Raw genomic sequence first — 22109 nt, forward strand, 5'->3', positions numbered from 1 at the left:
GTTGTCTGCCATTGTCAGCTGACTGGGAAATAAAACATCAACTCTGTTTTCAGGGTCTTATTTTCCTGCTTTTTTGCTATGCCCATACAGGTGTATGCTCTGTTATGCTAAGCACAGTATAGGTAGGTAACAGCAAAGCAAAATACTCTGAATTTTTATAATTCATGTGCAAAGTCTGGTGACATGCAACCACATTGTTTAGAAAACAAAAACCTATTTATACTTAAACTAAATTTTGTCCCCATATTCATTGATATTTTCACCACAAAACACAATTGTTTGGTGGCTGGCGATTAATCTCGCAAGCAGATTGTCATAATGTGGTGTGAGAAGGCAGAATGGAAATTATTTCTGTTCTATTCTGACCTGATAAATTCCCAGACATCTATAAAATTCAAGGCTTTCAAACATCCCCCAGTTCTTAAAGCTTTAATTGATCTAACATTGCCTCACTGGTGTATGTAACTGGTGGCCTCCTATTGTTCTATAGCATTATCTGCAATATTTTACCTTTCAAGAGAGAGACTGAAAATACCAAGGTCTAAATGTTGTCCAAATGTTATAGAAAGAAACGAGGATTGATTCAGTCACGAGCGGTAATTGTGGCAGAAATATGAATTATAGCAAATTGCTTCATGGCAAACTACGATATTGAAAGTCCTGAACATCTGATTCTGCAAAATGTAAATCCAGCCTGGATCCCCAGCAATCGCAGCAATGCTTACGGGTTATTTTACACTTGGCACAAACTACACAGGAGGTATTTTTAATAAAATAGTATGACATTTCTGCAGCAAATTACTCTCACTTTAAAGTCATCTACGAGCTATTTATTAACAGTACAGCAATAAAGCATTGAATATAGTTTGGATAAGTGTTTATTGCTAGCCTACATCACACAAACAGACAAGTAAATCTTTAGCATGATGCTTTTGTTTCTAAAGCAGCAGCAGTATTAGATATCCTAAAAGTTACCACAGTCATTAAATACCTTATGGTGCTGTGTCCCTGGTAATCCAATTTACAAAACTCTATTCTCAGCAGAAACTCCTGGGGTATAAGTAGTTCTCTTCAGTGAGCCCTTCCTGCTCTTCCTTGTCATGAAGCAGTGATGGTACATTTTTATCCTGTTGATAATTTGACTCTCTTTAAACTATGTCTTGTTGCCCCACTGGGCTGCTCTTTATTAGGGTGGAGGTAGCTGGAAGCCTGGAGGACTGCAGCCCATGTATCGTCCTTCCTTTTTTACTGTACCTCAGTATTCAACACAGCATCATTATTCTGAGGCAAAAAGAGAAAAGCTGGTCCAGCATATATTCCACACATTGCTAGTCCTTCCTCCACATCCTGCAGCGCCAGCGAGGGGGATTATTGCTGCAGAAAAAAAAAAATCTGGCCATAGTGGAGGAATAATCACTGCAGTCCAGCTCACCCCCACACCTCTCTTTCTGTCTCGCTCCTTCTCTCTGTGCCTGTGTTTGAGGCCCCAGCTGATTCAGTCTGCATCCATCCATACATAAATCATTGCCCTTATTCTATTGGTTACATGGTACATGGCAAGTATTGATTTTTTCCGTTGCCTCGTTGCTGGAGAACCCATGGTTTTTGTGAGACTGAAAATGCAAAATTTTTTTTCTTTCTGGAGATCTTGTCAAGGGACAAAAATGACAAGCAAGGAGGGTACTATTTTAAGGTTTGTGTGAGTTTAAAAAATCTTTGCTTTCTCTGTTCTACTCTCTATTTGCCTGGGTCCCAAAAAGTCGTGGCTTGTTTAATTCCTGCTGCTCTAGGTAGGGATACTGCCTAAGCAGCAAGGGAATAAGGAAACAGAAACAGGGCCTGGCATTCTCAGGAAGGCATTGCTTAATTATTAAAAGTTTAATTACCACCTGAAACATTAAAAAAAGAAGAGATAAGGAATTTAATGAAAATAATGCCATTTTAAGGGAAGAAATGACTCCTAGGCACAGGATGATATATATGCTGTGGAAAAATGGACATTTGTTTCCTTTCTGCGTAACACAGATATAATATTTTGCTTAATTCTTGAGACAGGTCTTTGTAGCATTTCCAAACATGTTTAATAACCAATTATCAGTGAAATTTCTGTATCAAAGTAATTTTGCTCAGCATTCAAAGCTGCCTGAAAACATCTCACAATAAGATGGCACCTTGTTTCCTCAAAAAAGTATTTTTGAGGAACAGAAAGAAAATTCTGAGACAGAATCTGAGGTGTTCTCCTTCTGCAATAGAAAATTCCTGGTATAAGACTCTCTCTTCTGAGGAGCCTGATCCAAACCACACTGGAGTCAACAGGAATGTTTCCATTGACTCCATAGGTGCTGGATCAGCCTCAGATCACACAGAAACAGATATTTCCTCTTTATTTGGATGCAGTTGCTTTCCCCTGTTTGGAAGAAGCAGTGAAATGGGTAGGATGGGTGGATTATAGATGAGTGTAGAATATTACTATATTTAATCTGATCTGATTTTCATACCTTTAAATAAGATGTATTGAAATATTTGTTTCCTTTGCAATCTGTAGTGTGAAATGTGACCCATCCCTTCCCTGTGCCATTCCCAACTGCTGGATTTTGTTTCTGTGCTTTTCTGTGTGTTTGAAAGCCACTGCCCCTTCTTCCTTGGAGCTCCTCTGCCTTTAGACCGCAGTCTTTCACTGAATATTGACTCTGTGTGTCATTTTACCTGACTTCCAGAGCAGGTGGCATTTTCTCTCTGCTTGCATGCAAACCTAATACCTTGAACAACAATGCAGCTTTAGAGCTTTTGTGTTCCTGGGGCTTTAGAAATTGAACATCAAGCTAGAATTATCAATAAGAAATCCCAGCCAGACTCCTCTACTTGCCATATGGCACATAAAGGAGTGGAAAGCACAACTTGCACTGACCCTTCAGTTGAGAACCAGGGCTTGAGCACTCCATCAGCCTTTCCCTGAGCAGGATGTATTCCACACATTGCTAGACCCTGCCAGGATCACAACCTTGGCTCATCCTGGAGTGGCAAACATCAGCAAATGGGCTTCCTCCTTCACCAGAAATGCAGCCTCTGAAAAGTGTGCCTTTTGTCTCACTGGAAACCACATTTTTTCTCCTGGTTTTGTATATGCACAGCCCAGATCTTCTTTCTCCTCAGCAGTAATTTTTGTAGTGATTGAAAGGGGAACAGTTCTGTGATCCTTGTGATGTAAGGGTTTGTTACATGTCAGTGTATTTCTCATTCAAGCCAATTCTCTGGTTCCAGTTCACTCCTTTAACTTTTATTAGTAAAACAGGAGGGTTCCTCAGCCACCTGAGATGGCCTTAGGTTTTTTGTGTGGCTTGAGGAGTTCACTTCTTTCTGGTCAAGGGAATAAGGTGAGTCTGAACAGGGTGAAGTTCCTGTCAGTGAGGCAAGAATTGGTCTTGGTCACTGGGATTTTGTAGAAGTGGCTGCAGAAATCCTCCCTGAAGATTCCTGATGTCAGCTGGGCAGCTCCTCAGAGTTTGATTGTTCCCAGATCACAGGTTATTGTACCAGAGTCTAGGCACAGAGACACCTTTGATTCCTTCCTCTTTGAAGGAACATGAGAGAATTCTGCAAAGTCTTCCTGGTGTGTGTGGGAAATGAAGTGGCACAGACAGCACGATCCCAGGGCAGGAACCAACATCCTCCTTCAGATCCACAGGGAGAGGAGATGGGATGTTAGAGGAATTAGGATGGAATTTTCTTTGTCTAGGTCAGAGGTCCCTAAAAAGGGAGCTGGGCTGGTACCTGCCCTTGCTGGGTGCTGCTGCTGGCTGAGACACACAGGGTGGCTGCACAGATCCTTTGGGAAGCTCCACCTGGCTCCCAGCCTGGAGCCAGTGCTGAACCCTCCTCGTGCATCCAGCAGCCCACCCTGAGCACAGCCCTTCTCTGTCCTGCTCTGTGACAGCAGGATGGGTTGGTGCAGCCAACTCAGCCAAATTCTCATCTCTTCTGGAGGGAGGCAGGTGTGGATTCATTGTAATTGCCTTGAAAATGGACATGAGAATTACTCAATAATGATAAGGTTACTAGCAATACCTTTGTGGAAATGAAGATTGAGGATTTCACCCTCTAAGGCTTTCATAAATAAGGTTGCCATGCAGAAAAATAAGTCTTGCCTGTATCTGTTTCATAGGTGAAGAAATGACAGAGCACTGAGAGCTGAGATTCTGTTTGTGCTCCTGCCTGTGACACACACAGGGAAACTGCTGAAGGACTTTGTGTCCATGTGGGAGTTTGACCCCTACGAGGCTGCCAAGGGCAGTGGGGGCTGCAGTGCTTTGCTCAGGCACAAAAGCATCTGGCTCAGCTCAAACCTGCATGTTGCAGTTTCTTAAAAATAAGTAAATTAAAAAAATTCCTCTCCCCAAAAAGGGAAATAAGAAGAGCAAGTGCTTTTTTTGAGCAGTACCTGCCCCTTTTTCTATTTTGCTCAGCTTTGTTGTGTGAATCACTCTTCTGCACCCAGCAAATAAACAGCACGTGCTGCAATGTGCTGTAGAAGCCTTGTGGATTTATCCTTTTGAATAGCAGTAGATTATGGTGCCACCTCATTTAACCTGTGCTGAATGCTGCATGAGATCCCAGAAAAGTTATTCAGCAATAATTTTAAAGCAAATCCCTGGGAAGAAAAGGGAAAAAAAGAAAAAAAAAAAGAAGAAAAAAGCACAGGACTATACAGTTGGAGCCTGTAGTTGCAATAAAATCCAGGAAAAGGTTATTTTACCTGAATTTATCGCTTAGCAACCAAGAATCCACCTCCTGAGATTGCCTTTCCTGGGTTACCAAGTAACTGCCTGTGACAATTACCAAACAGCTGTCCCAGGAATCTACATAGCCTTTAACCCCCGTCAGCTGAAAGATGGGCTGATGACAGCCAACAAACAATAGAAACACACCCTAATATTTTATTTAAGAGCTGAGGGAAGCCACAGCTGTATGGATCGTGCAGCCAGCTGGATTTAACTGCTTCAAACTGCGTGGCCTCACTTCAGGAAACTGCTCTGTGTGTTTAAAGATGCATTTGGGTCTTTATCCCCCAAACTTTGGGTCAGGTAATTGAGTCCAAACTCTCAAGACAGGGTTTGCTGTTGTGTAGGAGTGGGAAGTGGCTGATCAGAGAGTATGGAAGTGATTTAAAAATATTTCTTATTAATTAATTGAGTTCATCTTGAGTTTTTCTAAATGCAGCTGCTCCGTTGATTATCACTGAGAGGGAGAGCATTAATATATCCAAGTAATAAAGGAGTGATTTAGAACGAGGGGAAAAGCATAATCAAGGCTGGTAAGATAAAGGTTGTGAAGGAAGAGTACTGAGCTTGGATATTGAGAAGAGCTTCTTGATAATGAGCTGGATTACGTCTGGGGGTGGTATCCCAAAGAAAACGAGGGAAACTCCCATCCACAATGGATGGAAGTGAGCTGGAAACAGAGTCTTGCACTGGAAATGTTTGATACATTGACTCGGGTGTCTGACTTGAGCTGTGCCAATTCTGCTTTTTATTTCCTTCTTCCACTTCCACTTTCTGTATTTGAAAGCAAAATTACAAATTTTAACAGAGTTATGAAGAGCAGCAACAACAACTTGCAAGCACAACATTTTCTGTGGCTGCTTCACGTGGCCTGGGCCTGGAGAGCTTTAGGGCTGTGCCTTCTTCTGCAAGTTCTGAGTGGCTCCTTTCAGTTTAAAATAGAAACAGGAAGAAGGCTTTTGGAAGTTAAGGGCCCCGTTCACATTTACAAATCCCAGGCATGCGAGCTGGCTGGGATGGCAGCAGCTCCCTTCTCCCTGGGAGGGAGCACTGGGAAATCAGCTGCTGTGCTCCTGCAGCTTTTCTGTAGCTTTCTGCTATTGACATAGCAGAAACTGCTCTGCTACACTCTTCTTTTCTTTCTTTTTTTATTCTTTCTTTTCTTTTTGCCTGGCATGTTCCATGTGCCACAATAGTGAGAAGTAGCTCAGAAAAGTCTCCATCACCTTTCCACTGGCAGCAAGTTCACAAAAGAATTTTTCCCCTGGCAACTTGTGGCCAGAAACCACCTCCTTGGCACTGGAGGGTTCTTTGACCACCTGGGCCAATCCAACTGCATTAATTTGTCTCCCTCTGCTTTTTCTACATAATTTTAAAAGCAAAAAGGATAACATTTACTTTTTCTGCACACAAATGTAATAACTTTTCAGGCACTCAGGCTGTAGAGGAATTTCTGGCTCCTGAAAAAGGTTAAAACCCCACATCAGCATCATTTCCACTGATAAAGTGACATTTCTCATGGATGGGGGTGTCCCACTGCACATACAAACAGCTTTCAGGAGTCCATGCAGGAAGGAAATGCTGAGGACGGGGACACACCTGCAGGGACCAGCACACACCTGTGCAATGGGCTGTCAGCAGCAACACCTTTTCCCTAGAACTGAAATGAAACCATTTCGGTGTCAGTGATTCCCTGTGAGAGATGAGGGATCTGTGGTTGCTTAGAAAATGAGCAAAGACCTTGGAAATGCTTACTAAAAAAAAACTTGAAGCACAATTTCTTGTGAACATTAATGACTTGTCATTGCTATCACTGCAATGCCTTTACATGTCTGCTGTGGAGGTTTGGCCAGGCTTGTCACTCTGTTAATGAGATGTCTGAGGGAAGCAGCTCCATGGTCATAGGCAACTGATTTTTGGGGAGAACAGAACTGTCTCCAAGTTGTCACTGCCTGGAGGGTTATTCCTTTGCTAAGTACCAAAGGAGCTTCCATTCCTAAGCTGGGTATTGGCTTATTTGGGTAGGAAGGGAAGGGTAAGAGACCACAGGAACTCTTCCTTGTACCCCATCCTGCTCATCTTTTGTCTCCATGTGGAATTTGGTACAGGGAGGCTGTGCTGGGGCATTGGTTCTGTCTCTCAATGACAGATCATGGTTGTCCTAATTTCTGGCTGGAAGCTGGTTGGTTACGTTGACAGATGTTGCAATGATTCCTTTGGCAATGTTCTGTTGTGCTGACTGTTCAAACAGGAAATTCATCTTTTAGTATTTGCACATGTTAAATGTTTGTTTTAGTAGGAATTGGGTCTGACAGCAGACTGGTCAAACTGTGTGTTTTTGGAGCAGCAAACCCGAATTCTCAAAATCCCTGTTAGGGTTTGGAGCCCTGAAATCCTACAGGACTGACTTTTGAGGAAAGGAGATTTGAGCTCCAGGTTGCTGCTGTGTCACTCTTTGGGTTCCTGTGAGTTCTTGGTAGCACTGGGTCCAAATCATCCCCTGGTGTGACATTTGCAAGGTTTGTTGTATGGCAGAGCCTGTGCTGTCTTTGGTTTCCCTTGAATTTCTGCAGATGTGGTTGCTGAGCTGGCCTCGTGTCGACCGTGACACAAGGGAAGAGCAAAGTGGCTGTGGCTGCTGCTCAGCAGCAGAGAGAGCACAGCAAGAAGTGCTTCCCTCCCTCTCACACCAAGACCAGCTGGGGAACCTGATCTGAGAAAGCTGAATTTCCATCTGAACCTCTGCCTGGTTGATCCCATTTCAGGTGACTGCTTTTTGACCTTGGCAGAAAACTTCTTCAAAGGACAACCTGCTAATGCTGGCGTCAGTTTTTGTTTCCTAATTTTTCATTAAGCAAAATTCTATGAATTATTTATTTGAGGGATAACAGTGTTTCCTGTGTGCTTGGCCCTGTTGTGTTGTCCTTCAGGAAAAGTTCATCAGACATCAGAAATAACAATATTTACTTCTGTAAGTCTGGTACCAAGCACATTATAGGATGCAGCTCTGTAGAGACTTCTGGTACATGTGTGGAGCAGAGGCTTAATGTGGTCCAACCCTCCCCAGACCCCTCACTGACATGAAGTAGGTGAGAAACAAGAGGCTTCAAGCCACATGTGAAAGTTGCTTTGTGTCTTGATGGCCTTTTGGAATCCTTCAGAGCTATTTTGGGTAATGGGGCTTGGAGGTGGAAAAAGGCTTTGTGGCAAGGCTGGCAGAGGCATTTCTGAGAAGCACATTTGGTTCCTAGAGGGTTATTTTTGTGTCATTTGTCAGGACAGAGCTCATGTGGAGGAGAGCTGGCTCTGGTGAGGCAGATGACAACTCACAGACGTATTTGCACACAATTCCATGAACAATGTGTGTATATATGGCAAAAAGGTTTTCTGATGTCTTCTTACAACAGTTCAGGCACAAAATACACACCACTCCTGAGCTTCTGAGGAAATCAGAGCAGTGAGGCAGCAAGGGGATCCTGGAAAATGTTACACCTGCAAGAAGGGAGAATCCCTGAGAGCCCAGTGCTGATCAGCACTGATGAAATAAAGGAAATCCAGTGGAATATATCCTCCAAAACCTGGCATTTGGGTATCCCGGTGTTCAGAGTGATGTTACCAGTTTGGAACTTGCACTGATTGTTCACCAATTAGTTGCATTTTGAACATGGGTGGTTTCAGAACATTTAGTGCCATGTTTTGATGGTTTACTGATCTCTGGGATTTTAGATAGTATCTTTTTATCTTGATCGGTGATTTTTCTTCTCAAATTCACCCATCCTAATCCCTGAGTAACAGCAATGGTTCTGGAAGGGGCACACTCTTTCCAAAAGAAATTTAGAACTGCTTTTATGTGTGTTCGGTGAAAGTGCAGTGCAGGAAAAAGCACTGTCTTTTAACAAAGTTTGGTTTTAAGCATGAAATAATTAGGATTTGGACACTGTTAAAGTAACATTTTTTGTGAAAAGGAACTGGATTTATAAAAATGATCCAACTCTTCAGCCAGACCTGTTATGAATTGCAAAAGCAGCTGGGAGATTTGGCCGAAAAATCAAGGTTGGGGTTTTTTTCTTCGTCAGAGTTTGTAAGATATTTGGAGGGATATAGCCTTTATTTCTTATTTCTGAGTTTCAGGCCAGGTCTTGGAAAAACTCATCTGACAGTGAGTTTGTTTGTATATTTTACATTTTTTCCCTAAGTATGCTAGGCTCATTAGCTAGCCTTGGAGAAGGCATACTTTGTTAAAGTGAGTATGGAAAACAAGATACAAATCTGTCTCCAGAATATAAATAAGCATAGCTTCCTTTGGAGCAGATTCTGACCACAGCTATACTGGAAGCCTTGTTCCAGGGAGAGCCGTGAATGTGCGTTTGCTCGGAAATGCTGCACCTTCAACAAATTTCCTCACGCTGCTGGCTGAGTTCCTGGCTCCTGGAGGTGCCACCTGCCTGCAGAGGGGCTGCAGCATCCCGGAGGGCAGGGCTGGGTCATGGGGTGGTGCTGGGTGGGGGATCCTGGTGGGTGTCAGGGCTGTCCCCAGTCCTGGTTCCCCCACGGCGCTGGCCAGCGGTGAGCGGGCGCTGCACAGCCTGCCACTGGCTATGGGCTCCCTGGAAAAGCTTCCTCTTCCTGTGGAGCAAGGGAAAACAAATAATTTTTCCTTGCTTTACGTGGAGCTGTTTGTTTGGTTGTGGTTTTGGCTCCAGCAGCAGGGGAGGCTTTTACCCCTGCAGCCACCAAGGACGTGGCAGTCACAGCTCAGCACCCAGTGCCTTGACTCTGGTTTGCTCCAACCAGCACCCACTGTATGAGTACTGCAGGATCAGCTCCAGTGTGCTCACCAAAGAGGGCACAGCTCCAAACCATGCTTCAAAACCTTAAGTGAAATAAGAAAAAGATGTCTGTTGCATGGGGTGAAGCAGTCATCTGAATATTTATGGTCATTTTTTAATGAAAAAAAGGGATTTGAGAAGTTTGTGTGTATGAAACATCTGTGGGAGCACTCCTTAACCAGTTGGCACAAGGTAGATGTATCCTCTTTAGACATAATTTATACTTCCCTGTTAAGCCAAAGTCATCCTATTCACTATCATTATACTAAGCTGGGTCCTTTGGTGATCTCATAATTCCTAAATTATAATAGCCAAATAAGCCTTGATTAAAGCAGTCCCTGTTTTCAAGCCAAGCATATGTTAACACTGGAGAATAAAATAATGGAGCTGCAGTGGTACTGGAGAACCTGGAATATCCTGAATTGCTGCTTGAGTTTCCTGAGGCAGGGTGTAAAATTTTACATTTGAAACATGCTCTAGAGCTCAAGTCTCCTCAAAGGATAATATTTATCTGATTCTTGAGTTTATCATCAGCAGAGTATTTATATGAGCCAGGTGACACTTAGATCCCTGAAATGTCTGAGGCTGCTGTGGTACCATGTGGCAAACACTGTGAAATAATTTTGATGAATCTCTATTCTGGCTGTAAGTGGTTTTTGCTGTAACCCATCTGTGCTAGCACAAACATCTTCATCTTCAGAGCATGTTTACTTTTGTCAGGTTCATCAGCTTTCCCTGCTACTCTTTATCTGTGATCACCTTTTGGAGCATTGCTCTGAGAGAACAATATTTTATTCATGCTGTTAAAAGGTCACTTTGATGAATGCTAAAACCTCTGCTTTTGGGCAGCAATTTGACATGGTGGGAATGATGCCTTTTTTAATATTCTCCATACCCTCTGTTTTGTGTGGCAAAACTCCATTTCTCTCAGCAGAGCTCCACAGCAGCCCGTTAGCCTTGCCCAGCACGTGCAGTTTTCCCTCACAAGGTGCAGTGTCACGTCCCTCGTGCCTCAGCAGCGCAGTTCTGTCACTTGGTGGGATTTACTAGAGGAGCAATCCTCTTCCAGCTGGAGGAGATGGCAAGGAGGAAAATATTTTCCCATCTGCACAGACTTGAGAGCAGCTCTGGAGCAGCAGGTGAGCAGGGCTGTGAAAGCAGGGCTGTGAAAGCAGGGCTGTTAACAGTGTCATTTAACAAAGTACAGCAGGAGGACTCTCTGGAGATCTGGGACCAGCAGAATTTACCTTCCACTTCCCTCTCATATCCTCTCTGGCTGGAGCCAGAGCAGAGGGAAGTGTTTTCAGAGCACAGGGAGCAAATGCTGCTGAGTGAGTAGGTAGGAGGAGGAGCAGTGTGCTGGAGTATCTGCTCAAGCATTTGGGGAACCCTCGGAATATTTGATTAAAACTTCCTGTAGTCAGCAAAGCTCCTGGTGAAGGCATGTGCAGCAAATCATTCATTACTTCTGGGCTTTGCTGCCCAGAGTGCAGCCTGCATTGGGATGCAGGGCTGCATCTTGCCCTGGATAATTTCAAACCAGCATTTCTGGGATAAGCACATTTCCCAGTTAGCTGTCAGCTCTGTGTTCAGCTCTGTGACTTACACCTCTCCTACCCTTCACTGAGGCACTGGGGTTTTTATTTTCCTATCGAGATAATCAAGTGTCATTCATGCTATTTATTAATTTGGGAACTGAATTCAGGGAAATTGCCCAAGTTTCCAGAGAGGAAGGAGCCTGGATCCGTGCACTGACTCAGTGCTGGGCAGGACCAGCTCAGTGAACACACTGTGACCCATCCCGTGGGCTCAGGGCCACTCCGGAGGGTGGCACAGGGACCCCTGGTCATTCCTCATGTCACTGTGCCCTGCTGAAGAGGCCTCTCATGGAAACCTGCAGGTGAATTCCCTGTCTCTGTTTGTTAATGATAGCCCGGGTTTATTTTCTCCTTTATCTTCTGTCACTGATCAAGCAGTAATTGAATTAGCTGGAAAGAAGGATAAGATAAATTACAAGGAAGAATTAACTGTGTGCACCTGAGGTCAGAAGGCTTCTAGAAAATTCAAGGTGAGAATTGGCTGGACTATAAATGAGATTTAGCAGGAAGATACCAAGTTCTCTGGAGAATCAAGATGCAGAAGTGCATATTACAAATCAGCTGTGAAAATCCAGAGGTGTCTCAAAATCTTTGGGCAATCCCTTTCTGTTTTATGATGGGGAAGCAAAGGATTGCACTTACATTCTTTCCAACTGTTGTATTTGATGAAGGAATTTCCCTGAAATTTATCTTCTCATTCTTGTGTGAATAGACTCTGCCAGAAAGATATTTTCCCTTCTCTATGAATATTAAGGTAGTAAACTCTCTGTCCCTGTGTTAACTCACTGGCCTTCCTTTTTCCCCCCCCCGCTTAGTCTGTAGTTAAAGTTCATCTTTCATGAAAACCATATGTTGGATTAAAGACAGGTTATTATTTTCATGCATTGTAATACACTCTATTACCTTCTCCATCACAGCCCATGTAAAAATAATTATTATTCCATGTGTCACTATGAATATATTTAAGATTCTTTAGGTCTTCTCTAGCAAGAGCTGATTTCTGACTCACTGGGCTCGTTCTATTTTTATGTCAGAATCAGCCAAATATAAACATCTTAATTTTATAAAAGGCTTTTAAAAATATGAAAAATTCATGTTAAAAGTAAATAGAAAATTAGGTAATTCAGGAAAATATTAAGGTAATGGCAGCAAATTATTTAATACATTGAAACCCCTTAAATAAATGTAATGAAGTTGCAATATAAAGAAAAATTCCAATCTAAAACACTAAAGCAGACAAAGGCAGTAGTTTATACACTTACATTTGCTTTGGCTGTATGTCACTTTTGAACAAAGGTTGCTATTAGGTGACTTTTGTGGGTTTATGAACTTAGCTTTTTGCAGCAAGTTTAATCTGATTATCCTGACTCCATAGCAAGAGCTGCATTCGATCAGTTCACTTGATTGTTAATGTTCTCTTCCCATCAAACCTCAGCTGTGGCTGTATTAAATAAAAATACAGACACTGGTATGGTAACCTCACCATCTGCTCTGCAGCTTTGGGTTTTGTTCTGGAGTTGGAGTAGAAATACATCACTGGAAATCGTGGGTTAAGTCGCTGAAATTAGATGGGACCCCTGCAGTCTAATCCATAGGAACTGGCCAATTCTTTTGAGTTTTCTGTGTTTGATTAGTTGTACTGTAATTAAAGAAATTACCAATAGTCTTCTGTCTGGAAGTGATTAACCCACCAAGTGCTCATACCTATATTCTCTAAGCATCTTCAGATAATATAAGGCTTCATTCATGTTCCTTAATAAGGAAACAAATGAAAATTGTCTCCAGCCTTAATTCTGTGGCTTGTGTGTGCCAAGCTGTTCTGCCTTGTGCTCGGTGATGGCTGTTCAATTGTTTGTGATTATGCTGCATTTTAATTAAAGGACTGAAATGCTATTTGTATAAATGGAACGTGCTTCTCAGCACAGCCATGACCCACGGAGGGAAAGAAATCAGATAATGATGGGAGCCACCTGAGCAAACAAAACCTGCCACGCTGACCCTGCACACTCGTGGAGATGTGGCTGTGATTGCTTGAATTGTGCCTACATTTCTCCTGGCCTCTGCAGCATCAGAATTTTCATCATTGAGGGACAAAAAGGAACAAAACCTAGGGGGAAGAAAAAAAAAAAAGCCTCTCTAAATTCTGACTTCTTGATGATGTTGATGATCTTTGCTATTAAAACATTCCCTCCCCTGGCACTCCCAGCTCCTCTCCGGGTGCTGTGGGCAGAGGGAAGGATGTCAGGTGAGTTTTGGTTGGCAGCAGAGCCACACCTGCTGGGATGATGCTGAGTGCCCGCTGGGATAAAGCACAGCAACCTTTACACATTCTGGGAGAGCTCATCTCCTTTTCTCCAGAGCAGGGCTCCCAGAAAGGGGCAAAAGAAGAAGGGCCAGTAAGGCAGTTTTGCCTTGTCTGTTCTGGGAATATTCCTGGGTGTGTTTTCACAGTAAATGAATTTTTGTGTTGGCCTGGAGCATGGGCTGTGCCCTGCACATAGGGAGGGAGGCACAGATACCTCCTGTGACATTCCTACAGTCTGTCATTTAACTCTTCCTATGCATAAAATGTGGATAAAACCAAGATAGCCTCTCAAAAACATGCAAATTAATACACCTTCCTTAAAATAGGTAGCTTAGTATGTCACAGGTTGGTAAATAACCAACAGACGACACATACAAAATGTCAATAGTTTCTATAAGACCACCAAATAAAAATCACTGTACAGATTTTCTAAATTATAAATTCTGTAACTGAAATTTCTTCTTTTGATTTATTATAAATTGCATGGTTCTCACAGCAGCTTTTCAGTAGTTCCTTAAAAGGGATTATTCTCATGGAATATTTTTTTACCTTAAAAATCACCCCAGTTTTCAGTCTGAACTTGTATCCATGTTGTCATTGATGTGTCAGCTGGATATTGCAGGAGAGAGACACTGCATTGGGAAAGCTTTGAAGAGAAGCATTTCCTAAGCCAAGGTTTTTTATCTGCAGCATTGCACAGCACAAAAAGTTCTGCATTGACCAGTTTAATTTGACAAATAGGGATATAAATGCTTTGGGAGGTTTTGATGGACTTTTAATATTAAGGAAGAAACCAGCCATGAATCAGGTCCTGGTTCTCACCTGTACTGGGAACCCTGTGCTGAATCCCAAATCTATTTTAAGCAACTGATGCAACTCCTTAATTTTCATGGATTTCAAATAAGAGCTCAGCTCCTCCACAACCATTTCTGCATTTTGGTTGAGTTCATCAGAGTTTGTGTTAGTCTGTAATATGATGTATGTAATGGGATTTTACAGGAAATAGAATTTATGGCTTCATTTCCTGTGCCATGCAAATGGAAGTTCTGTGTAATTCATACAAAAAAATCTGCTTATGCAGCATCTGGCACTGGCTGCTGCTTGCCCTCAGGCTGTAGAAATAAGTGAGAGATTGGCAGATCAGAGAGGTACATTTGTGTGGGAAATGTCACTCCATGGTGCAAGGTAGCACATTCTGTACCTCCCCTCAGCCCTGCACTCCCTGAGGAGTCCCTGTGGGGTCCTGCCAGGAGGACACGAGCATTGTGCATTTGCTGGGCTTTTGAGCAACATGTATTCACTGAGAAATGAGGAGAGCAGGGATGCTGTGGAAAGAACCTGAACTCTTTGTGGGCTGGGAAGCCATGGGGGTGTCAAAACTGGAACTGGGATGGTCTGGTTTGCACCACTGAGCCTCTTCTGTGACCACCCAGTGGCACCCAGTGTCCCCAGGGCCTGGAGAGTGGAAAGCAGAAATCAGGGATGGAGGGAAGTTGCCTCTTGGGTCTGAGGTGGAAAAGGACAGTTGAGAGCTTCTGCAAAAACCTCTCAATTCTTGGCAAGGTAGTGGAGGCATTTCTGCCTAGAAATAGTCTAAAGTGTAGAGGGGTTGTTGGCTTGTCCCATCTCACACAAAACTGCAGCAAAACGGGAGCTAGGGAAGCTCCCAAGCCTCTGAAACAAACGCCTCATCTTTGGTTTGCTCTGTTTTGCCTGCTTTGGTTGAAAATCCTTGGGAGGGAGAAGCTCTCCCCATGAATTACACCGTGCTTAGAACAGCCTGTCTTCATCATGGCTGGTACTTCTAGGAATTGCTGCTTTTCCAAGGGAATCCGCATCACGGAGAAATAATAATACTCATCCTTGCTGAATGTCCTTTCCAGCATTGCAGGGACTAAATGGAAATAGAGAATAAAGCTACTTTTCTGCTTCTAAAAATAATTCTTCTGGGTCATGTGGAAAATCATCGTGGAGGTTATTTGTGGGAGTTCAAATGTTCAGTTGTTCTGCTTTCCTTTTTCTAGGAATTGCTGCATGGCTGAGTGTCAGCCTCTAAAATTCTCAAAAAGCTCATGAAAAGAGCTGCTCTGTTTCCTTTGGAAAAACTGGATGGCAGTGGAAGGAGAGAAAAAAAAAAGTGTTAGAATGTTTCAGCTTTACTGGGATTTGGAAATAGAGTTTAGGATTTACCTGTTTGTGTCACAACTTAAAACAGGACAAGAAATTAATTTGGGGATAGAATTAATTATTTTAATTGTATTCCACCTATAGGACTGCTCAGGGGTGGAAAGCCAGTGAAAAATCATGAGGTTTTCCTTGAGAAACAATGCCATCCCTCAAAGGTTGGTAGTGTACAGTAAAGGAAGCCAATGGAGCATCTTCAGAATTAAGGAAGGGCTGTTGGATGTGCTGAAGCATGGGGGCACAGCCACCAGGGAGTGTCTGGGTGGGCCCTGGGGACAGGCTAAGGTTTGCCTGAAAAAGTGATGGGTTTCCTGAAAGCTGCTGGCAAGGGCACGATGCTGAGGCAGCAGGACTGCTGACCAGCAATTCCTGCACTCTTAACTGTTTGCCAAAATGTAATAAATTTTTTTTATAGTTAAAGGCAAAAAATAGGAAAAAAAAAAGTAAAGCAAATCAGTGCCTGTCCAGTGTAGAGCAAGTGGTTTCCTGGTCCTAAAGCAGTTGTCAAACCACAGGTCATCAGCTCCACAGTTTGCAATTCTTTCTCTGGAATAAAAGGAAGTCAGAGCTAAATAAGCAGCAGAGAGGTTCCTTCTGGGTACACCTACACTTTAAAAGGCTGCCTTGCTCTTCTTAGCTTGTATACCAGCATGTATATTTAAAAGTTAAATGAAATCAATCAAGACAGGAGCTTTTAGCCCTCTCCCCTCTGTAATATTTTTTTTTCCAGCTCAAAATATCTTTTTAGGTCAGGGAGTTATCTCATATATGGGAATTTCTTTGTTCTGGTAACAAGAAAGGGAGATGGGACAAAGTTAGCAGGACTTTGAATGGTAGGAAGCTATATAGCCAGTTTTCATTTTCTCCAGCTCTGTCCTGTTTCTTGTGAGTGTCACATGTTAACAGAAGTAGAAAAAAATTTGGTTCTGTAGTCTGTATGTTACATTTTTTGTAATCTCTTTGCATGGAAGAGAAAACTCTGATGTTCCTGTAAAATTTCTTTACATCAAATAAGGGAAGAAATCAGCTCAGCTGTCAATGCTCATCTTGTTTCCAGCACAAACATTTCATCTCAGGCTCTTTGCTGTGTGCTGTGCAAGGATGAGGGAGGGGGACACCACAGCCCTGCTCTTTTGGAGAAGAATCTGTTGTACAAAAATTGGAGGGATCTCAGCTTCAAACTTTCAAATCTATTTCTTGATATCTGTCAGCTTCAGGAGCACAGCATTAGCTTTTCTGCCTCTTCTCTGTCATGTCAGCAGGCTGAGGAGAGGCTGAAATGAGCTGGTTGCCTCGCTCTTGAGAAAAATCAAGGCACAGCCAACAAATAACAGGCACAGAAATATGAACAACTGACTTGCTTTGTCTTCTGCCTTAATAAACTTCCTTCCCTCTAAGTTCTAGTCTGCCTAGGCACACATTGAACAATGGGGTTCACAGAGCTGAAAAATGTTTGCACTATGAGATATAACTGCTTATCATGTTATCCAACCCTGATAATCGATGTGCTACCCTGGGAGCCAGAGGTTTGGGCAGAGGGAAGATCACTTAGCTCTAAGTAGAACTAAATGCTGAAGGGATTTTGGCTTAGTAAAACTGCCATAGGCAGGAGAAAAATAGGATTTTACCAAAGAAATACATGTGTGTGGGGGGGGAAAGTTTTATGACTGGCTTTTTTCTTGGCTTCTCAAATATATAGAGGGACTGGAGAATAATTACTGAGTAATTTGTAGTGAGAATTGGCCGTGTTCCACTGCGTTAGATGTGTGTGCAGCATTTCTTCTGTGTCTTCAGCCAAAGCTCTCTGTGGTGCTGCTGCTGTTGAGGATGCTGAGTCCCAGGTGATGAATATTCACCATTGCAGGCGTGGCCTTTGTGAAGCTGCTCTCTGAATTAGGCCCAGTCCTGCTAGAGGAGCCCTGGACACTCAGGAGAGCTCGCTTACGATCTCATCGGGGCCTTGGGCTGACTGCTGGAAATTCTCCTTCCCATGAGCAGTTGAAATCCTGTGGAAAACTCCCACTGACTTTGCAGGATTATCCATTGTGGAAAGTTATTCAGAGGAAGGGGCATTCCTTGGTAGGACAGCTGGCAGTGGCTCTGGGCAGTGCTGAGGTCTCAGTCCTGGCTGTGGATTTTTGTTGATCCGAGTCTGTCCTGTGCCACGATCAGTGGGAATGCACTCCGTGACTGCAGCTTGCACTTTCTATTTTAGTCCCATAAAAATAATAATAAAAAGCAAGGCAAGGCTTGAGTGTGTAGGTGTTTTCAGATATTAGAGCCCTCGGGCTATCTCATGTTTGTGTCTTTGTGCAGTTCTGCTTGAGAAGGATAAACCCAGCATGACGTGTCTTTTGTCAGGACCTTTGGGCTCCCAGGTGAGGGAAGTTGCATTATAAATGGAGCAGTGTTTTCATTAATTTCATGAGCATGTACTCTTTTTCTATTTTAATACCTTATATGCCTATTTAGATTTGTTTTGTGATCTCATTCATCAGTGTTTTTGCAATAATATTCCAATATTTAATTTGAAGGTAAAGTGGAAGAGTCCTCATGCTAGTTCATTTAAAGAGCATATTATCTGCTGTCTGCTCAACACATTTCCTGTGATGCTTCAGACAGAGAACCCTGTGCTGCTTTTACATTTAAGAGTTTGCTAGTAAAAATACACCTCTCCTGAGGTTATTTAAAATCAGGACCTGCATTTCTCACCTCCCCCTGTTGTCTCACACACAGAATCCCATCCGATACTGCTGTGCCAGAAAATGTTAGCAGATAAAGTGCAGAGCAGGTCAGGGTATTCCTAATTCAGATTAATGACCCCATTCCACTGCCTCCTTAGCAGGAAATTAGAAAGTGCTGGGAAGGAGAAAACAGCGATTCATAACGCAGGGCTCTCTGTATTGGCAGTTGCACTCATTAAAGCCAAGATATTGTTTTGATATAAAATAATTGAGCCTGACTTATTTATGGGACGTGGCTCATGAAGATTCCTCCAGAAGACTGCTGGCTGGATGTCTGGATCCCCCTTCCCAAGGGTGAGCTGGCCTTCCCCTGAATTCCTGCTCATAGAATATGAGTTTCTATGCAGAAGTCAAATTTTTGCCTGGCTAAATGGTCCCAGTTCAAGAGCATTTAACTCCAGTCCAGCATGGAGGTATGGAATGCTCCTTCAGAGAGTAAAATCCACGCATGTCACACAGGCACGGAGTAGGAAGGAGCTCTGTGTGACGTGCCAGGTGAGGCTGGGCAGAGGCCAAGGTGTGCATGAGCTTGGATTTTCAATTGTCAGCCCTGGCACTGGTAACCTGCAGTCTGCTGAAGTCCTGTGTCAGCTCTGTTAGGTGTCTCTTTTGACTCTGGGTTTGGCTTGGAACCTTTAGGGACTCTACTCACTGGATACTCCACGGTGGCCCCGTGCCCAGCTCAGCGTTGCTTTGATTGAGCACTGAGGTCAGAGGCCAGCAGGAGCCAGAGGTCCCTGCAAACCCAGCCCATGCACGGGCCCGCTGAGCTCCCTGCCTCGGTGTCATGAAGACAAATGGCATTTTTTAAAATTCTCCCAATGAGCTAACATTCATTTTCTGGTGTCTCTTCCTTCTTTATTGCTTCCTAATGAGCTTCGTTCCCATCACCTCTAGCCTCCTGCTTCCCACCCTGCATTTACACCCTTGCATGGAAGAGAAGCAAATTGAACAAATTAATTAAGTTGGCCTGTCTAATGAAATGGTTTTGGTGACTTCTGGGTTTTTGCCTCTTGCTTTTTACAGGAATCCCCTATAAAAATGGCCACAATTTCTGGGCTTTTTCTGTTCATAGCTGGCTAGAACATCACATTTTCTTTGTATGGTGTCTCAGACTTAACTGAGAACATTTCATTCTCTGACTATATTTATATTTTTATATATATTTATATGTTACATACACGTGTGTATTTTTACTCTTTATTTTTATATTTATGGTAGTCATTCTGCCTCCTTGTTTATTTTTTTAGCAATGGAATTTTCATAAAAGTGCTTTCCAGGAGCTATTTGGAATAACAGCTGTTTCTTAGGAGAGGGGATCTGTGCTGTTACAGTGCACAAAACTTCCTCTCGACCCTGGACTGCTCAGGGTGTATTTTTACTCCTGTTCTTCTCATGCTGCTTTGCTTGCTCTTGGACAAGTCAACTGGTTCAGAATCAAGTGTTAGCTAGATCATTATTTTCTTGCTCTTGCAGATGACACAACTTCTAACACAGCACCACTCTTACCAGATGAAAGTGCCATGGATTCTTTCCAAGGAATATGTGAACAATTTTAAATTCCTCTGCTGACACCGCTTTTACTGAACCTTTCCCCCTTCCAGTCAGCACTGTGTTTTCACTTTGAAGTAATAAATACATACAGGCCTTTGGTATCTGCTTACCTTTCTTCCTTTTCATCCCACAGCTCATCACTTCATCATACCTGAAAACAGTGATGCTCCTGTGAAGTGAAGCTTGCATAAAACACTGTTCTGGTGTGAAACACTGCCTGAAGCTTCCGTGGTGGTTCATGTAAGGTCTTACATGTTCTTGTTCAAATCCCAGTGGGAACCTGATTCAGCTGCCAGTGTTGTTACCCTGTAAACTTTAGTGGTGTTATGGCAAAATGAGAAATATCAGTTTTGAACTCATCCTTCTGTGCTATTTAACTCACTGCACATAAGCATGTCCAGGAGGAACAGCACGAGATTTTGTTCTTGCTTCTTCCATCGCAGAGATTATTGTGCAGTGCTTTGCCATTCTGCAAGCAGAATGTGTAGAGATGGATGATAAACAGGGGGAAATGATTATTTTACACACTTGATACATTGTAGTGACTACAATGGATTCATTTCAGTCCCTGGGTGTGCAGTCTCAGAAGGAACAAAGGAAATCCAGAATGAAACAAAAGCCATGAATTGGAAGTTGTTATGGGGAGAAAGAAATTCTCAAAAATTCTTTCAGCTGCATTCTCTTTCTATCCTTGTGTGTTTTATATGTGCTCCAGGTGTCTTTATCTGCTCCTACTACCCCAGTGATAGAAAGGCCATAACAGCTCCCTGGGGGATCTTAAAATGCCAGAAAGTGCTGCAGAAGACACGAGCTAGGTCAGTGTTCACCTCTGGAGTCAGACTTGCTCCTTGGAAGGCTGCATATCACTCATGGGTTTATTTGTGGTTGTTTCCTTTTAGTTTGAGGTACCATAAAAAGATTATCTATGCTGAGAAGAGTGGCAAGGGTGCCCTCAGCTCTAGTGAGATTCTGGACTATTTCATTAGTCCTTCTGCACTCAGGTTCACGGGCTCCAGCTTTCTTAGTTGAAGGACCCTCTTGCTGTCTGGAATTTCCTGTACTCAAGGCAATCATAATTCAGCTCTTTTGGGAATTTTGTGAGCAGTTTGCACTCCACAACTGGCACTAGGACTTAACAGAGGATGCACCTGGCAGTGCTTGCTGAGATGGAGGGTACCTCACAGCAGGAGGAAGGTGAAATCATTTGTTAAAAGCTGCTGTGCAGGGGTAGTGGCCTGGGAATGATTCAGCCTCCTGATGCCAGTTCTTCCCAGTGCCTCCCAGTCTGCAAACAAGGGTGGTTTGACCTCACAAAGGCATAAATTCAGCAAAACCTAGATTTTGTCACCACGTACCTGTCATGGCTCATGAGGAGCAGTTCCTTTGCTTATGCCTTGGAATGCTTTGGAAAGGGGCTCTCTAGGTAATGTTGTAGTTTTGTAGGGAATAATCAAATCTCTTTAGATATTTATGAATAAGCCAAATAAGGAGAGGGACAAACCAAGATGTGCAAAGGACCAAAAATAGCAGGGGGGTTTTGTCAGTTTTCTTCAGGAAAAGAAGCCCTGACAGCTCTGTGCTCAACATGTCTGACGTTTACTCACTTCATGGGAGCTGGCACTGCAGAGAATAGGTATTTATAGGGATGTATTCACACGACTTTGCTTTGCACAGACTACTGATTTAGATGTCTAATTTAGGAGCACAGGCACTCTCTGTCATCAGCAGAGCCTAAATGATGGTCTCTGAGTTACCCCTGAAAGGAGGCACCTTTCTCCAGAGAGTTCAGAGCGACCTGAGGTTCCTAATTTAGGCCCATAAGCCACGTGTGCAGTGTGTGAGCCTTGAGTAAACAGCACTCAGGGATGAAGTGCTGGCCCTGGCACTGCTTCCCCCCACAGGCAGTGAACTCTTTGGGGATCACTGGTCAGACTTGTGTGTGGCTGAAGAGAAAGATCATCTTCCTTCCCTGCTGGATGTAGCCAGATCCACGGGCCTCAGTGACTCGAGGGCAGACACACACTTGCATAGGACCATGCCCAAAATACCATTTATTCAGTGAGGGAAAAGGGAACTCCCTGCCCTGGACCCAGCCGTGCATGCTGGGCTTCAGGTGG

General features: G+C 43.3%; 1 long non-coding RNA gene across 1 annotated transcript in view; it reads left to right on the forward strand.

The window, feature by feature from the left end:
• Nucleotides 1-21812, forward strand: part of LOC135297734 (uncharacterized) — a 130973-nt gene extending 109161 nt beyond the window's left edge. Inside the window, exons 9-10 of the long non-coding RNA XR_010359650.1 lie at nucleotides 20126-20232; nucleotides 20708-21812. This is a non-coding gene — a long non-coding RNA (uncharacterized LOC135297734). The remainder of the gene's footprint in view (nucleotides 1-20125; nucleotides 20233-20707) is intronic.
• Nucleotides 21813-22109: the final 297 nt, after the last annotated feature.

Source organism: Passer domesticus, chromosome 3 (genome assembly GCF_036417665.1).
Source record: "Passer domesticus isolate bPasDom1 chromosome 3, bPasDom1.hap1, whole genome shotgun sequence".
NCBI lineage: Eukaryota > Metazoa > Chordata > Aves > Passeriformes > Passeridae > Passer > Passer domesticus.